General features: G+C 41.2%; 1 protein-coding gene and 1 long non-coding RNA gene across 3 annotated transcripts in view; one reads left to right on the forward strand and one right to left on the reverse strand.

The window, feature by feature from the left end:
* The window catches only part of mcf2la (mcf.2 cell line derived transforming sequence-like a), a 325,483-nt gene that overhangs the window by 104,936 nt on the left and 205,248 nt on the right, over positions 1-15,299 (reverse strand).
* On the forward strand, positions 8,620-14,888 carry LOC311244561. Of its 2 annotated transcripts, none has more exons than XR_014620703.1 (6): positions 8,620-8,645; positions 10,748-10,777; positions 10,966-10,982; positions 12,093-12,164; positions 12,895-12,918; positions 14,726-14,888. It is a non-coding gene; the product is annotated as an uncharacterized lncRNA (long non-coding RNA). The 2 variants fall into 2 exon arrangements; XR_014620704.1 differs by lacking the exon at positions 8,620-8,645 and adding an exon at positions 9,882-9,904.

A 15,299-nucleotide genomic window follows, 5' to 3' on the forward strand; every position in this document is an offset into this window, starting at 1 on the left:
GGAGGGGATGGAGCCCTCTGTGGTTGATACCATTCGGCGTGCGTTTGCTCCCTCCACTGTCGCGGTTTACGCGGGCAGGTGGTGTGCGTTCAAAGAGTGGTGTAAGGGGGGGGGCTGGGACCCAGTCTCCTGTCCCCTGGATGCTGTTCTGAGTTATCTCCAGTCTCTTCTTGATGGGCTGTCGGCTTCGACAGTGAGGGTCTATGCGGCAGCTATATCCTCTTAACATGAGGGTTTTGAGGGGACTGTTTTGTTCAGCCACCCTCTTGTGAAGCGTTTCCTGCTTGGCGCTCGACGCGTTAAGCCGGTGCAACGCTCCTTGGCTCCGAGTTGGGATCTTCAGTTGGTCCTCGGTCGGTTGTCCTTGGCTCCGTTTGAGCCGCTCGAGCAGGCGTCTTTGGGCCGGCTTTCCTTCAAGACCGCGTTCCTACTGGCTGTCACTTCCGCTAAACGCGTAGGTGAGCTCTGTGCTCTCTCGGTACGTCCAGAGTGCCTGTCTTTTCGGACCGATTGCGGTGCCACTCTGCGACCTAATCCTGCTTTCGTGCCTAAGAATATCCGGAGTTCTTTCCGCTCCCGGGATATTGTGGTTCAGGCTTTTCGTCCTCCTCCTCACGCTAGTGAGTTGGATGCGGGCCTTCACCTGTCATGTCCGGTCCGTGCTTTGGGGTTTTACCTCAGCCGTACTCAGGGCTTCAGGGTTACCGATCAGCTTTTTGTCTGTTACGGTGGGGCTCATGCTGGTAAAGCGCTGTCGACGCGGCGTCTGGCTTGTTGGTTGTGCGCGGGTATTGCCCTCTGCTACACGTTGGCTGGGCAGGATCCCCCTGGGGGCGTCAGGGCGCACTCCACTCGTGGAGTGGCTGCCTCTGCCGCCCTCCTGGGTGGGGCCTCGGTGGAGGACATTTGTGCTGCGGCTTCTTGGTCCTCCCCGGGCCCCTTTGTTAGGTTTTACCTCATGGACATGACCGGGGGTTCTGTCTCCCAGGCGGTTCTGGGGTCTGTGGCCTTGCCTGCTTCCCGTCCTTTGGTCGGGTAGCAGGAGTGTATGGGTATGGGCCACAGTGTGTTGAGTCACACGTGGTTCCGCCTGTACGGTGTGTTCAAGGGGTTCTAGTTTCCCTCTTGTTCGCATTCAGGTGGAGTTGACTGCGCCCCCTCTTCATTAGGGAGGGTGGGGTGACAGGGCTCCCCGCACCCCTTGATGTGGGCTTACGGGTCCTCAGGGGGTACATTTGTCGGGCTTCGCGTCCGCTCTTCCCCATATCTCATACGGCTCAGAGCGGAACGCGATAGCAAATACGGCATATAACGGTAGGTTATGTAGATAACCTAGTTATATTAGTATTGGCTGAGCGTTCCGCTCTGCGCGGCCCTGAGTTCCCTCTTGAGGAATCTTTTCCTGGGACGGGTTTTTGGCGAGGAAGGGTGTGTGGTGACTACCGTCACTGCTATATGGGCGGTGCCACCATGGGGGCGGAGCCCCATACAGGTGTGGTGCATGTATTTTTTTGTTCGTAAGGGGATACAATAGGTATCATAGGAGATAGAATATCTCATACGGCTCAGAGCGGAACGCTCAGCCAATACTAATATAACTAGGTTATCTACATAACCTACCGTTAATTGTGATAATTTTCTTGGCAGCAGTTAACAGTATTTGAAGAAGATACACACTTTTCCTTTCCTCAATGCCCTCTGGTATGACTCCGAGGATGGCAGTTTTGAAATCTTGTGGAATGTCCATGTCGAATACTTTTTTTTACATCCCTGAATACATCATCCCAGAAGTGAAATAGTTTTGGGCATGTCCAGAAAATGTGTGTATGGTTACCTATTTGTTCACCACATCCCCTCCAGCATTTGCTTGTGGGAGTCGTACCTGCTTTAGCAGTCAATAAGGGGGTCTTGAAGAAGGGCTTTTTATGCAATCAAAAGGAATATCAAGCTAGACATTCCAATTAAAATCTGGCTCAAAATATTAGACTCATGTCATAGAACCCATTTCCCTATATGGTTGCGAGGTCTGGGGCCCACTTGCAAATCAACATTTCACAAAATGGGACAAACACCAAATTGAGACTCTGTATGCAGAATTTTGCAAATCCATTCTCCGCACCCAACGGAAAACACCAAATAATGCATGCAGAGCAGAACTAGGAAGATACCCACTAATTATCAAAATCCAAAAAAGAGCATTTCAATTCTCAATCACCTATAAGAAAGTGACCCAGACACCAACCACACTGGACTAAACCAAATTATAAGAAAACAAAAAGAAAACTATCTGACACATTGGAAAGAATCAACCCAAAACCAAACAAATTGGAATGCTATTTGGACTTTGAAAACATGGCAAATAACTCAAAACTCCCATACCTACTGGGAAAAATAAAACAATGTGCAAACACAGCAGCAAGATTTGTGAGCTGCTGTGACAAGGAAAGGACATCCAACAGAATACAACCACCATAAAGACTGTCAATCACACAAAAAATTATTCCTTCTGTACTGTACTGATTTCTCTGTTTGATTGTTTTGCTTTGTTTTGTTTGGCTTTGGCAATGTTAACGTATGTTTCCCATGTCAATAAAGCCCATTTGAATTTAATTGAATTGAATTTAATTGAGAAGGAGAGAGAGATGTAGAGACAGAGAGAGAGGGAAGGAGAGAGAGATGGAGAGACAGAGAGAGAGGGAAGGAGAGAGAGATGGAGAGAGAGAGGGAAGGAGAGAGAGATGGAATTAGAGAGAGGGAAGGAGAGAGAGACAGAGAGAGACAGAGAGAGAGACAGAGAGAGACAGAGAGAAAGAGACAGAGATAGAGAGAGAGACAGAGAGAGAGACAGGGAGAAAGAGAGAGAGACAGATACAGAGAGACAGAGACAGACAGAGAGAGAGACAGAGATAGAGACAGAGAGAGACAGGGAGAAAGAGAAAGACAGATACAGAGACAGACAGAGAGATAAAGAGAGAGAGACAGAGAGAGAGAGAGAGACAGACAGAGACAGAGAGAGAGACAAAATGACGGTGTCATGCTCCAGCAAGCTGCTGACATTACGCTCAAACTATTTCGCCGTTTGTCTCTGTCTCTCTTGAGTGTCCTGTTTACAGCAGCAGGATCACATCAGAACAGGGAGAAAGCTAAACATGCCCGCTGGACAGGGTGATGTACTGGAACGCCCCGCCATGTCAACACCACTGTTACAACCAAGCATAAATATGACTTGCCCTAAGGCCTCAACAGTCACAGTAATATGGTTTGTTTCCCGCTATAAAAAGATGTAATTTTGTGTTGTGTTCATACTTGAAAAAGACCGGAAGGGTCGAAACATTGTATCTGCTGCTATTATTTGTCACAATTAAAACACCTTGGAGAATCAAATGTGAGTTGCGACGAGCCCCGCTTTGTTTTATGTACTACTGTTTTTACAGTTTGGCTCAGCACCAAGGAACGGAGGATGTGCGTTATTTATTTTTTCTGATTGTTTCCTGGTAGGCCTTGGTTGTAAAATGGTGGACAACAAGAAGTCGGACACGTTTTTAGCAAAAAACAATCGTATTTAACTACTATATTTTTTAAAGGACAAAAGGGGAGAGCTGGGTGCACCAGCCTCCTTGGTTCAGGATATAATAATAATATTTACAAGCTGCAAAAAAGAGCAAGCACAAGGCTCAAAATGACGAGAGAACAGGTGTTCTGTTCGCCTGTTTTATTGCAACACTACTATCACCGACATCTAAGAAGGGAGATACCCCCTTGAACGGCCCTTCTAAGGTTTCTCTCCTCCACATTGCCTGTGGTGCATTTGTTTCCTATTGCTACAGTAGGTTTTAGTGAGTTTTTCCTTACCTTCGCGTGGGGTATGTCTGTTATGTTGCATTTATTTTGCATTTACTTAAAAAATGTTGGACTTTATGGTGTTTTTGTTTTGTTCTTGACTTTTTTTTTTTTTTTTTATCTTATTCCCCCTCCTTTTTCCTCCGATTTTCTCCCATCCCAATGTTAGTCGTTATGCCAATTCCCAATCCCCTTCCTGGTCGCTGCGCACTTACCCCCCACAGTCGGTCTGGGAGAGTGGAGGCTACCACGAGTACCACGTGCTTCCTCCGACACACGTCCAGCCAATCAACCGCTTCTTTTCACCTGGCAGCGCGGATTCTCACTGAGAGGGCGTAGCGTGTGGAAGGATCACACTATCCCACTCAGGTCCTATCCGCGCTTAGCAGGCGCCCTGACCGAACTGTAGGAGTCGCTGTTTACAACGACCCGGATCCACCCCGCCAGCTTCCCCCACCCTCTAATACTGCCAATTGTATTAGTGTGAACGGCCAGCCAAGCTGGTGACAACCCCGGAGCTGTGAGCTGGATTCGAACAGGCAAATCCAGCCGCTCCGGGGTTGGTGACGAACGCAATCTCCGTTACGCCACCTGACCGCCCTTGTTCTTGACTTATTGTGATGTTTCTTCTTGACTTGTTTAAAGAAGACGTGTCCGGCCCCTGGGGACATTAACGTGTGTTGTCAAGCCTTACAAATACATTTTATTTGATTTGATTTAGGTGAGAGAGCTGCAGTGACGAGCTCAGCTCATATAGGGTGTGGAGCCTCGTCACCACACCTGTGTCCAATTACACAGAACAAAATTACAGGAACAATTAGTGACACCACACTCACACCACAATGTGAATGTAACACAAAAAGACAGTAAGTATTCCCTCCACCAAGTGAAAGTACACATAACAACCACCATCACTACAACTGACCGCTTCTTGGGTCTGTGCGGGTTCCGTTTCCGTGGTAACGCAAGTATAGACGGTTTCAACTTGACAACATCAATATTGAAAACGTACGCATGTTTGTTGACGGGAAATACTTTTGGGTCCACTGAAACCGTCCATACCGCTGATTGGGAAGCAAGACAACGCATCCAAACACTTATTATAAAATCCTGCTGCTCACCCATAATAACTGCATAAACGGACACACACCCCTCTACCTACAGCTACAGGAACTCATCCCTCCAAAGCCCTCCACCCGTACCCTCAGATCTGCAGGTAGCCTGCTTCTCCGGGTCCCCAGTACCAGGCTCTGCACCATGGGGGACCGAGCCTTCTGCACGGCTGCACCACGCCTGTGGTTGTGGAACAGCCTCCTCATCCAGCTGAGGGCACCACAGAGCCTGGACTCCTTTAAAGCAGGCCTGAAAACATTTCTATTTCAAAAGGCCTTTTATTGCTAGCTATTTCTTGTGATTTGAAATAATTTTCTTGTGTTGTTTTTACCTTTCTGTTTATAATATGTTTTTAACTATGTTTTAACCCTGTAGCACTTTGGGATCCTAGTGAATGAAAAGGGCACTACAAATACAATGTATTATTATTATTATTATTATTATTATTATTATTATTATTATTATTATTATTATTATTATTATTATTATTATTATTATTATTATTATTATTATTATTATTATTACTTTATCCCCATCTAAAACCTCAACTGTGGACATTAGCGAGTATCCAGACTATTAACGTGTATGATTGTTATTTGGGTTAGGGCTGGGAAGATCAACTTGTCACGTCATTATTATTATAGATTATATAAAATGTTATTCTCATCATACAGCACAAGTACAGTACAACGGAAATAAGTCTAGCATCCAACCAGAGTGCAAATGTGACAGTAAAGTGCACTAGTAATATACAATGTACTATAAAATATATAAATTTGTACTATTGAGTAATAGTGCTAATCAGCTGTATGTACAGAGTTGTAATATTAATATGTACAGTGATACAGGCATAAAGACAGTATGGTAGTAAGTCATACTGGCCAGCAGCTAACTAGTAAGTAGGTAAGGGATATGTACAGATATAGATAGTATCTACAGACATGTACATACTGTATATTGATATAGTATCTACAGATATGTAAAAGCGATTATATGCAGGTATGTACAGACAGATGTGGATAAATATACACTGTAGGGCTGACCCCTATTAGTCGAATAGTCGACTAATCGATCGAAAGGAGCCGTAGTCGACTGCCAACCTCTTAGTCGAATGCAACAAAAAAAAATAATTATAATTTTGTATTTAATTTTTTTTTTTAAATCATTATTTCCAAAAGAAAAGAGGTCTAGAAGCATGGCTAACGCTAATGGCACGCATACCAGAGGGTAACTGCCTAAGAAAACAGGCACAGAGGCACTGAAAGAAAATGTCACTCATCTAATGAACACACTAGACTAGACAAATATCAAGATGTATCCATCAGTGGACCAATTGCATGCTTTTGCAGAGGACAAGAAGCCTTCTGTCGACTTCTTCAGACATTAAGCACTTTTTTTCTTCAATTTTTTTAATTTTTTTTATACTATCGGCTAATTTCGGCCAATCAAAGTCGACTATCCAAATCCTTAGTCGGGGACAGCCCTAATACACAGTAAGAAAATATATACGGTATATACAGCATTATTCTACATGCTATTATGCAGAGTTATATGGGCTATATGCAGGTGTATAGGTAGGTATATAGAAGGATTATATGCAGGTATATTCAGACAGATATGAATATATACTGTATAATATACAGTATATATGCAGTAAACAGTGGCTCAGAAGGAAGCGCAGTCATCTGGTAATCGGATGGTTCATGGTCGGATTCCCACTCCTCCCGGGCAGCGTGTCGAAGTGTGCTTGAGCAAGACACTTAACCCCTAATTGCTTCCGATGAGCAGGTTGGGTGAATGTGAGGACAAAATTGTAAAGCGCTTTGGATAAAAGCTCTATATAAATACACCATTTACCATTTATATATATGGTACTGTATATACAGCACTATTGTACATGCTATCATACAGAGTCATATGGATAGACTATAGTTTGAGGTAGGTACTGTAGTTAAGTTCTAGGTTCCAATTATCATCCTGAATCTTCAGATTTGACACAAGAGAGGCAAAGACAGAAATATGAAATAAGACACCTCTCTCATTGCACCCGACAAGAGGCGGGGCTTAGAACTTGTGAGCTCGCGTCGACCCCGTGTTCTGTTGTGAGCCCCAAGCAGTCAGAATGTTCACAACACTCTCACGGCGTGCTATTGGCTGACGATGTGGCGCTATGCCTCGGCTGATTGGCCACAGATGTCATTTCATTAATGATGATCACCTGCTACTTGATTACAAACACCTGTCTTTTGTGACCAAGACGTCTGCGATGGGATACTATAAATATTCAATACCGTCTTTTCAGACAGATTGTGTTGAAAAGTAAAGTACTTGAGAAGAGACAGGTGAGAAGTTAAGTTGGTGGACAAGCTGGCAGAAGTGGTCAATATTCTGTTTTTCTTTTGTCTGTATTAAAGTATGAAGCGTATTCTCCTAAACATGAATTAATGTAAGAACTGATGTTCATTTTCTTTATGTCCGTCTATACTTTTAGTTCTACGGTGACCATGTGGTGTTTCTATGAGGTGTTGAAGCAGTGTTTGATGTTAAACATCAGTGTTGAACCACAATAAACATCAGTGTTTGTGATGTTGAACATTGATTGAACCACATTAAACATCAGTGTTGATCAGGAACTCAGGTTAGTGTAGGTTAGAACAGGTTAGTGTACAGTAGCTTCTCTCTGCTGTGTCAATACAAACTGAATTATCAGCACACAAAGAGGTGCTTTTAAACACTAAAGACTGGCCTCTGACTGGTGATAGCTCATTAATTAGCAGGACAACGACCCAGGCAGCTTGAGACACGCCCATACTGTCACTGGGTGAAACTAAACCGAATTGTAGATTTAAGATTATACACAATTAGATTCCCAAAGTGTACTTACTCTATGTCACTGGAACTCAGGTTAGTGTAGCTTCGGTCTGCTGTGTCAATACAAACTTGCATTAAACATCAGTGTTGAACCACGTTAAACATCTGATGGACTAGATAGAACTACAGAACTGATGAACAATAGATAGAAGTATAAATACAGAACTGAGGAACTATAGATATAACTATAAATACAGAACTGAGGAACAATAGATATAACTATAAATACAGAACTGAGGAACTATAGATATAACTATAAATACAGAACTGACAAACTGTAGATAGAACTATAAATACAGAACTGACAAACTATAGATGTAACTCTAAATACAGAACTGATGAACTAACTAACTAACATTAAATGTTATGATATTGTGAAAAAGGGGCAGACTCATCCATCTATAATTTTTCTATGGATGAAGACGAACTAATTTGTTTATGTTTACATTTAGTCTTTACTGTGATTTGTACGTTTGGTGTGTTCAAGGTAAATAAAGATCGAATCAGAAGTTAGTATTTCCACTAGTAGAAGGTAGTAAAACTGGTCTCTAGTGGGTGTTCCCTCCATTACATTCCTGACTGAAAGTGACACAAAAGCTCAACCTTTAGTTCCACTACACCGTGTCTATATTTACCCAGGCTCGTCGGGTTAGGTACGCTGTGGCTGTGGGAACAAAACATTCAGTGATAACGCTCCGTGGCTTCAGGGTGTAACCATCAATACCTCACCCATTATCTCTCCATCCTCACCTGGCTGGCTCCCATTATCTAACCTCACGTGGCTGGCTCCCATGATCTAACATCACCTGGCTGCTCCCACGGTAAAGCCTGCCCTACACTACAAGATCTCTAGACAAGTAAGGTCTGAGTCAGGGGTGTAAAGTACTTGAGTAATTGTACTTCGTTACAATACTTAAGTACTGTTTTTGGGGATTTGTACTTTACTCAAGTATTATTAGGTTTGTATACTTGTACTTTTACTCAATTACATTTCAGAGGGAAAAAAACATACTTTTTACTCCTTACATTTAAAATGCAGACCTACAAAGTACAAATCTCACAGGTCCGACCATTTTAATTAGTATATTTGTTTCTCTGGCCGAACTAACGTTAGCGTTATTAATTATGATTGGTCCTTGTGCAAGACTAGAAAGCGGGGATCTTTGATTCTTTTGATTATATCAGAAGAATAGACAGTCAGAGTGACAAGCTACAGAAGATGGCCACAAACGATGATGAAGAGGACGAAATGGAACATTTCATTGCCCCGGAATTTCAAGCGTGTTTTTAGTATAATTTCTGGGCACTTTTTACACCCCTGGGTCTGATACACGTTTCCTCCACAATGTTATAAATCACATGATAATCTAATAAATCCTAGATATGAGTGGGAGTTGTGTGGCGTCACACATTACGGTCTGAATACAAACCAGCCTAACATGAAGAAAAGCTCTGTGTTTGATGTGTTTTTAAACTATTCTAGTGTATTTTCATCATGTCCCTTGTGATCCTGGCGATGGATCATTTCAAACACATGCTGTTACTCATCAACAAGAAACCTCCCTCTCATCAGACAACCTGACGACGGTCTTTGTACCCAAACCTTGTACCCAATAAACATGCTCTTGTAGAGGTCTTTCACAGAATGTTTAGATGCCCATTGGGCATCCATGTTGGAAGAGACAATGGTTGCTATGTGTTGATATACGAGAGTCACCTCAACAAAAATGTAATAATGTGGATTATTACTGGATCGTATAAACAGTCGCAGTAGAACAGTGATAACACGTGATCTGATTTGATAATAAAAATACATAATACAAATACATAATACAAATACAATACAATGTTTATAAAGTGGATGTGCAGGTAAGAAACAACAGAAGAAAAGAGCTTCATGTAGCTTCGGTCACTCGCCCTTCATAAGCCACGCCCACACTGTGTCAGATATCGTTCGTGTATGACCTGCCTGTCAAGACTCTCGCATGCTATTACCTTCATAAGCCCCGCCCACACTGTGTCAGATATCGTTCCTTATGCACAGCAGAGAACACAGGACCTCAGCGACCTCCTGAAACAGGTACCGTCTACTTTGATACACGCTCCAAGTAATGATGATAATATTGGAATGAAATGGCTGCTGTTTTTGTCATTTGCACTTTATTATTACACTAGTCACTTTGTGACATGTATGTTTTTTATATTTCTATGTTCCTGTGTGAGTTTGGTGAAACATTGTAAAGCTTTTCCAATTCTTATCCAACCTAACTGGTTTACTACAGTAACTGCTTAGAAGCTGCATCGGGTCGTTTTGAGATGGAAACATTACATTACATCTACAATAACTAGTTACAATACTAAATATATATCATACTTTATGTATTCTATACTAAATATATATCATACTTTATGTATTCTATACTAAATATATATCATACTTTATGTATTAAATACTAAATATATATCATACTTTATGTATTCTATACTAAATATATATCATACTTTATGTATTCAATACTAAATATATATCATACTTTATGTATTAAATACTAAATATATATCATACTTTATGTATTCGATACTAAATATATATCATACTTTATGTATTCAATACTAAATATATATTATACTTTATGTATTCTATACTAAATATATATCATACTTTATGTATTAAATACTAAATATATATCATACTTTATGTATTAAATACTAAATATATATCATACTTTATGTATTCAATACTAAATATATATCATACTTTATGTATTAAATACTAAATATATATCACACTTCATTTAGACGTTCAGAGGTTAGTAATTTCCCCCAAAACTAGCAGCTTTAAACACGTTTTATATTAAATTCTATCAAATAAAGTGTTTTGATTCATTTCTCTAACAGTGTTTTCTACTGTACTCGTCAACAGGGCTTTTAAAGAAAAACATGAGTGACAAAGGTGAGTCCAAACCTCTGATTCATAATATGAAATTAACATAATATTTCTGAATTATACATCGGTTTGATTCGTGGTAATATTCAAGAGCTTGAATATCTACTTTTGGGAACCGAACTGAAATACAATCAAATGAAAAGGAAGAAAATGATCTCAAATAAAAATTACATGTTTTTTTTCTTTCATCACAGAAGACAAGAAGAAGAAGGTGAGTCGCTTCATTGACTCTGGAGGTTTTAATTCATAAAGAATATGAACAAAACATGCAGTTTATTTTCTAATTCATCCTCCATGATCAGTTAATTTTGGATACGTTAACCCTAACCTCACTGTTTATAAGCCTAACCCTTACCTTAACCCGAACCTCACTGTTTATAAGCCTAACCCTTACGTTAACCCTAACCTCACTGTTTATAAGCCTAACCCTTACCTTAACCCTAACCTCACTGTTTATAAGCCTAACCCTTACGTTAACCCTAACCTCACTGTTTATAAGCCTAACCCTTACCTTAACCCTAACCTCACTGTTTATAAGCCTAACCCTTACCTTAACCCTAACCTCACTGTTTATAAACCTAAAGGACCGTAACCCTAACCTCACTGTTTATAAACCTAACCCCTACCTTAACCCTAACCTCACTGTTTATAAACCTAACCCCTACCTTAACCTCACTGTTTATAAACCTAACCCCTACCCTAACCTCACTGTTTATAAACCTAACCCCTACCCTAACCTCACTGTTTATAAACCTAACCCCTACCTTAACCCTAACCTCACTGTTTATAAACCTAACCCCTACCTTAACCCTAACCTCACTGTTTATAAACCTAACCCCTACCTTAACCTTAGCGGAGACCTCACATCCCACCCTAACCTAAAATAGAGATGACATTCTTTTTTCTTCTAGCGATTTTCTACTTTGCAGCTTGGTCGTTTAGTGACAATGCATGGATAGATTTGGGGGGAAATTCTTGTATTAAGTAAGTAATAAGGGAATATTTCCTGTATTAAGTAAGTAAGTAGCTAAGTAAGTATGTAATTATTAAGTAAGTAGCTAAGTAACTAAGTAAGTATTAAGTAAGTAGCTAAGTAAGTAAGTATTAATTAAGTATGTAAAAAGTGCATACAAATAAATAAATAAACAAGTATTAACTAAATAAGTAAGCACATGAATAAATACATAAATAGGTATGTATTATTGAGTGTATACCTTAGCACACAAATAACAATACAAATAAATCTAAAGACGAAATATAAATAAATTAATAAATATATACATGAATACATAATTGACCAGGTGCATGTTTCTCCTCTCAGGAGAAGAAGAAGGAGAAGAAGGGGGACGACTCTGACTCCTCCTCCTCCTCCGACTCCTCCTCCAGCTCTGACGTGAGTCTTTCACCTGTTCAATCTCTCATGGCCGCTGCCATCCTGCTGCCTCTGTTTGACTGACGAGTTAGTGAGTTAGTGAATCAGCTGACGCTGAGTCGCCCCTCAAGCTTGTTCAAGTTCAAGTTTCAAGTTTTGTTTTATTTGTCACGTATAAAGTACATGTACATTACGGTGAAATGCTTGGTTCTGTATGAGCCCCTGAGAATGTGCTTCATACAGTAAAAAGTAAAGTAAGTAAGATAGGAATAAAGTCCCAACACTATACAATATACAAACTAAAGTACAACCTAAGTACAATGAAAGTACAATGAAGTAAAATGCAGACAATGAGGTATGGATGTAGTGCAAATCTCTTTAATACATAGATAAATATATGGTGTAGTGTTTAAAGTGTCTAAAGTGAGTGTTAAAGCGAGTGTTTGTTTAAAGTGAGTGTGTGCACTTGAGCACTCTCGCTGGACTACTCGTTAAACAAACACACTAACACAATGACTCGCCAGAGTCAGACAAGAAGATAGATACCAGTGTCCTCTCTGTGCGTTCAGTAGAAAGCTATCTGGCTACAAGCTAGCTTAGCTTAGCACAAATTAATGGAAGAAGATATGGACCTGCTAGCTTAAAACTCAGGGAGAGGTGTTTTTGACCAACAACTAGTCAGAGGTCCAATCAGAGGAATCTTTCTCAGCTCAAGCTAATCTTTTGACGTTGTATTGTTTTTTCTCCACAGGATGGAGGACATGGCCATGGAAAGGTAGGTCAAGTCATTTAACCCTTCGAGGAGCATCATCACACCAGTGTGAATAGGGCTTGGAGGCCTTGTGACTTTTCTCCCATCGCCCAACTTTATGCCAATTCCATTATGCCATTATGCCAAATCTCTGCGGTGGTAGGAGACTGTTTAGACCAGGGGTCTCAAACTCAATGTACCTGGGGGCCGCTGGAGGTGGAGTCTGGGTGAGGCTGGGCCGCATAAAATATTATATATATATATATATGATTTTTTTTTTTTTCTTTTGCAAAATCAACTCTGCCTCTCTTTGTTAACTACAACAAGCAATGCTGTTTGTTATTTAAGATGAGGTTGGACTCTGCACTGACAGATTTGTGTTCATTGTGCTGCTTTTATAAAGCCTCAAATGACGGCTTACAATATTTCATGAAAGCAAAGTTTTTGTCTAAGATTTAAAAAGGTTTAAACTGTACAGCACTGACACAGTTGAACAAAGTCCTGTACAAGTCCCACAACATAAAAAATAAATAAAAATCTTTATTTTTTAACTTTGATGTCAAGTAGGGGGCCGCAAAATATCATCCAGCGGGCCGCATTGGCCCGCGAGTTTGAGACCCCAGACACTACCCAGCCACTCCAGTGTTTAGAACTCTACACTATCCAGCCACTCTAGTGTTTAGACCTCTACACTACCCAGCCTCTCTAGTGTTTAGACCTCTACACTACCCAGCCACTCTAGTGTTTAGACCTCTACACTATCCAGCCACTCTAGTGTTTAGACCTCTACACTACCCAGCCACTCTAGTGTTTAGACCTCTACACTACCCAGCCACTCTAGTGTTTAGACCTCTACACTATCCAGCCACTCTAGTGTTTAGACCTCTACACTACCCAGCCTCTCTAGTGTTTAGACCTCTACACTACACTTTAGTAATTATTATACATTTTTTAAACTTTTTTCCACTACCTATCTTTGTTAAACTGGCTTCTCAGCTCTGGTCCAGCTGAAGACAAAGTAGAGGAACAGATTGGACATTGAGCATGACCTCAGAGTTGCTTTGTCTACCATCACCCCAGACTTTGAGACTCTTCAGGAGCAAACAACATCCCCAGTTATCCCATTAGTTCCCTGTTATGTTAAGCTAAGAAGGATATATTATTTATTATTATTATTTTATTTCATTGTGTTTTTAGCCCTAGTTGCACTTTTGTTGCAACCCCAGTTATCCCATTAGTTCCCCCAAACTTTTTTTTGTGTTGGGTCCCGAGGCTAGACCAGTTAAGAACCACTGCTCTACACTACCCAGCCTCTCTAGTGTTTAGACCTCTACACTACCCAGCCACTCTAGTGTTTAGACCTCTACACTACCCAGTGTTTAGACCTATACACTACCCAGCCACTCTAGTGTTTAGACCTCTACACTACCCAGTGTTTAGACCTCTACACTACCCACTACCAGCCTCTCTAATGTTTAGACCTCTACACTACCCAGCCACTCTAGTGTTTAGACCTCTACACTACCCAGCCTCTCTAGTGTTTAGACCTCTACACTACCCAGCCACTCTAGTGTTTAGACCTCTACACTACCCAGTGTTTAGACCTCTACACTACCCAGCCACTCTAGTGTTTAGACCTCTACACTACCCAGTGTTTAGACCTCTACACTACCCAGCCACTCTAGTGTTTAGACCTCTACACTACCCAGCCACTCTAGTGTTTAGACCTCTACACTACCCAGCCACTGTAGTGTTTAGACCTCTACACTACATTGTAACAGTGATGAGGCCACTCCTGTTTCATTTGTATGTTTCTTCTGTGTGTTTCCAGTGTAAGAAGAATCATGAACATAAGAAAGAACATAAAAAGAAAGGTCACTCTAAGGACGAGAAGAAAGGACACCACTGACTGAGGACGTCCGCCATCATCCACTCAGTAGCAATAACTCTGTGATACCAATAAACACACCAATAAACAACTTTTTCAAACTGTCTCACTGTCTCCTGTCCTCCTGACGTCCCTCACCAACCAGGGTGCAGGGATGATTGTTTTCACTGCCTGTGTCCTACCTCACTTCCGGTGTCCTACCTCACTTCCTGTGACCGACCTCACTTCCTATGTCCTACCTCACTTCCTGTGTCCGACATCACTTCCTGTGTCCTACCTCACTTCCTGTGTCCGACCTCACTTCCTGTGTCCTACCTCGAATAATAATAGCAGGACGGCTATTATTAAAAGCAGCGTTCTACAGGCCTGGGGGACACTTTTAGGTCAGATCTGAGACACGCCGAGGACACATCTATACAAACCAGGAAACTGCAGGTGAAAACCAGTACATATGGTAAAAAATAAAACAACAAGGTTCACTGTGTTCCTTCACTGTCTGCGTCCACCTTGTTACATT

The sequence above is a fragment of the Notolepis coatsorum genome, assembly GCF_963971535.1.
Source record: "Notolepis coatsorum genome assembly, chromosome: 1".
NCBI lineage: Eukaryota > Metazoa > Chordata > Actinopteri > Aulopiformes > Paralepididae > Notolepis > Notolepis coatsorum.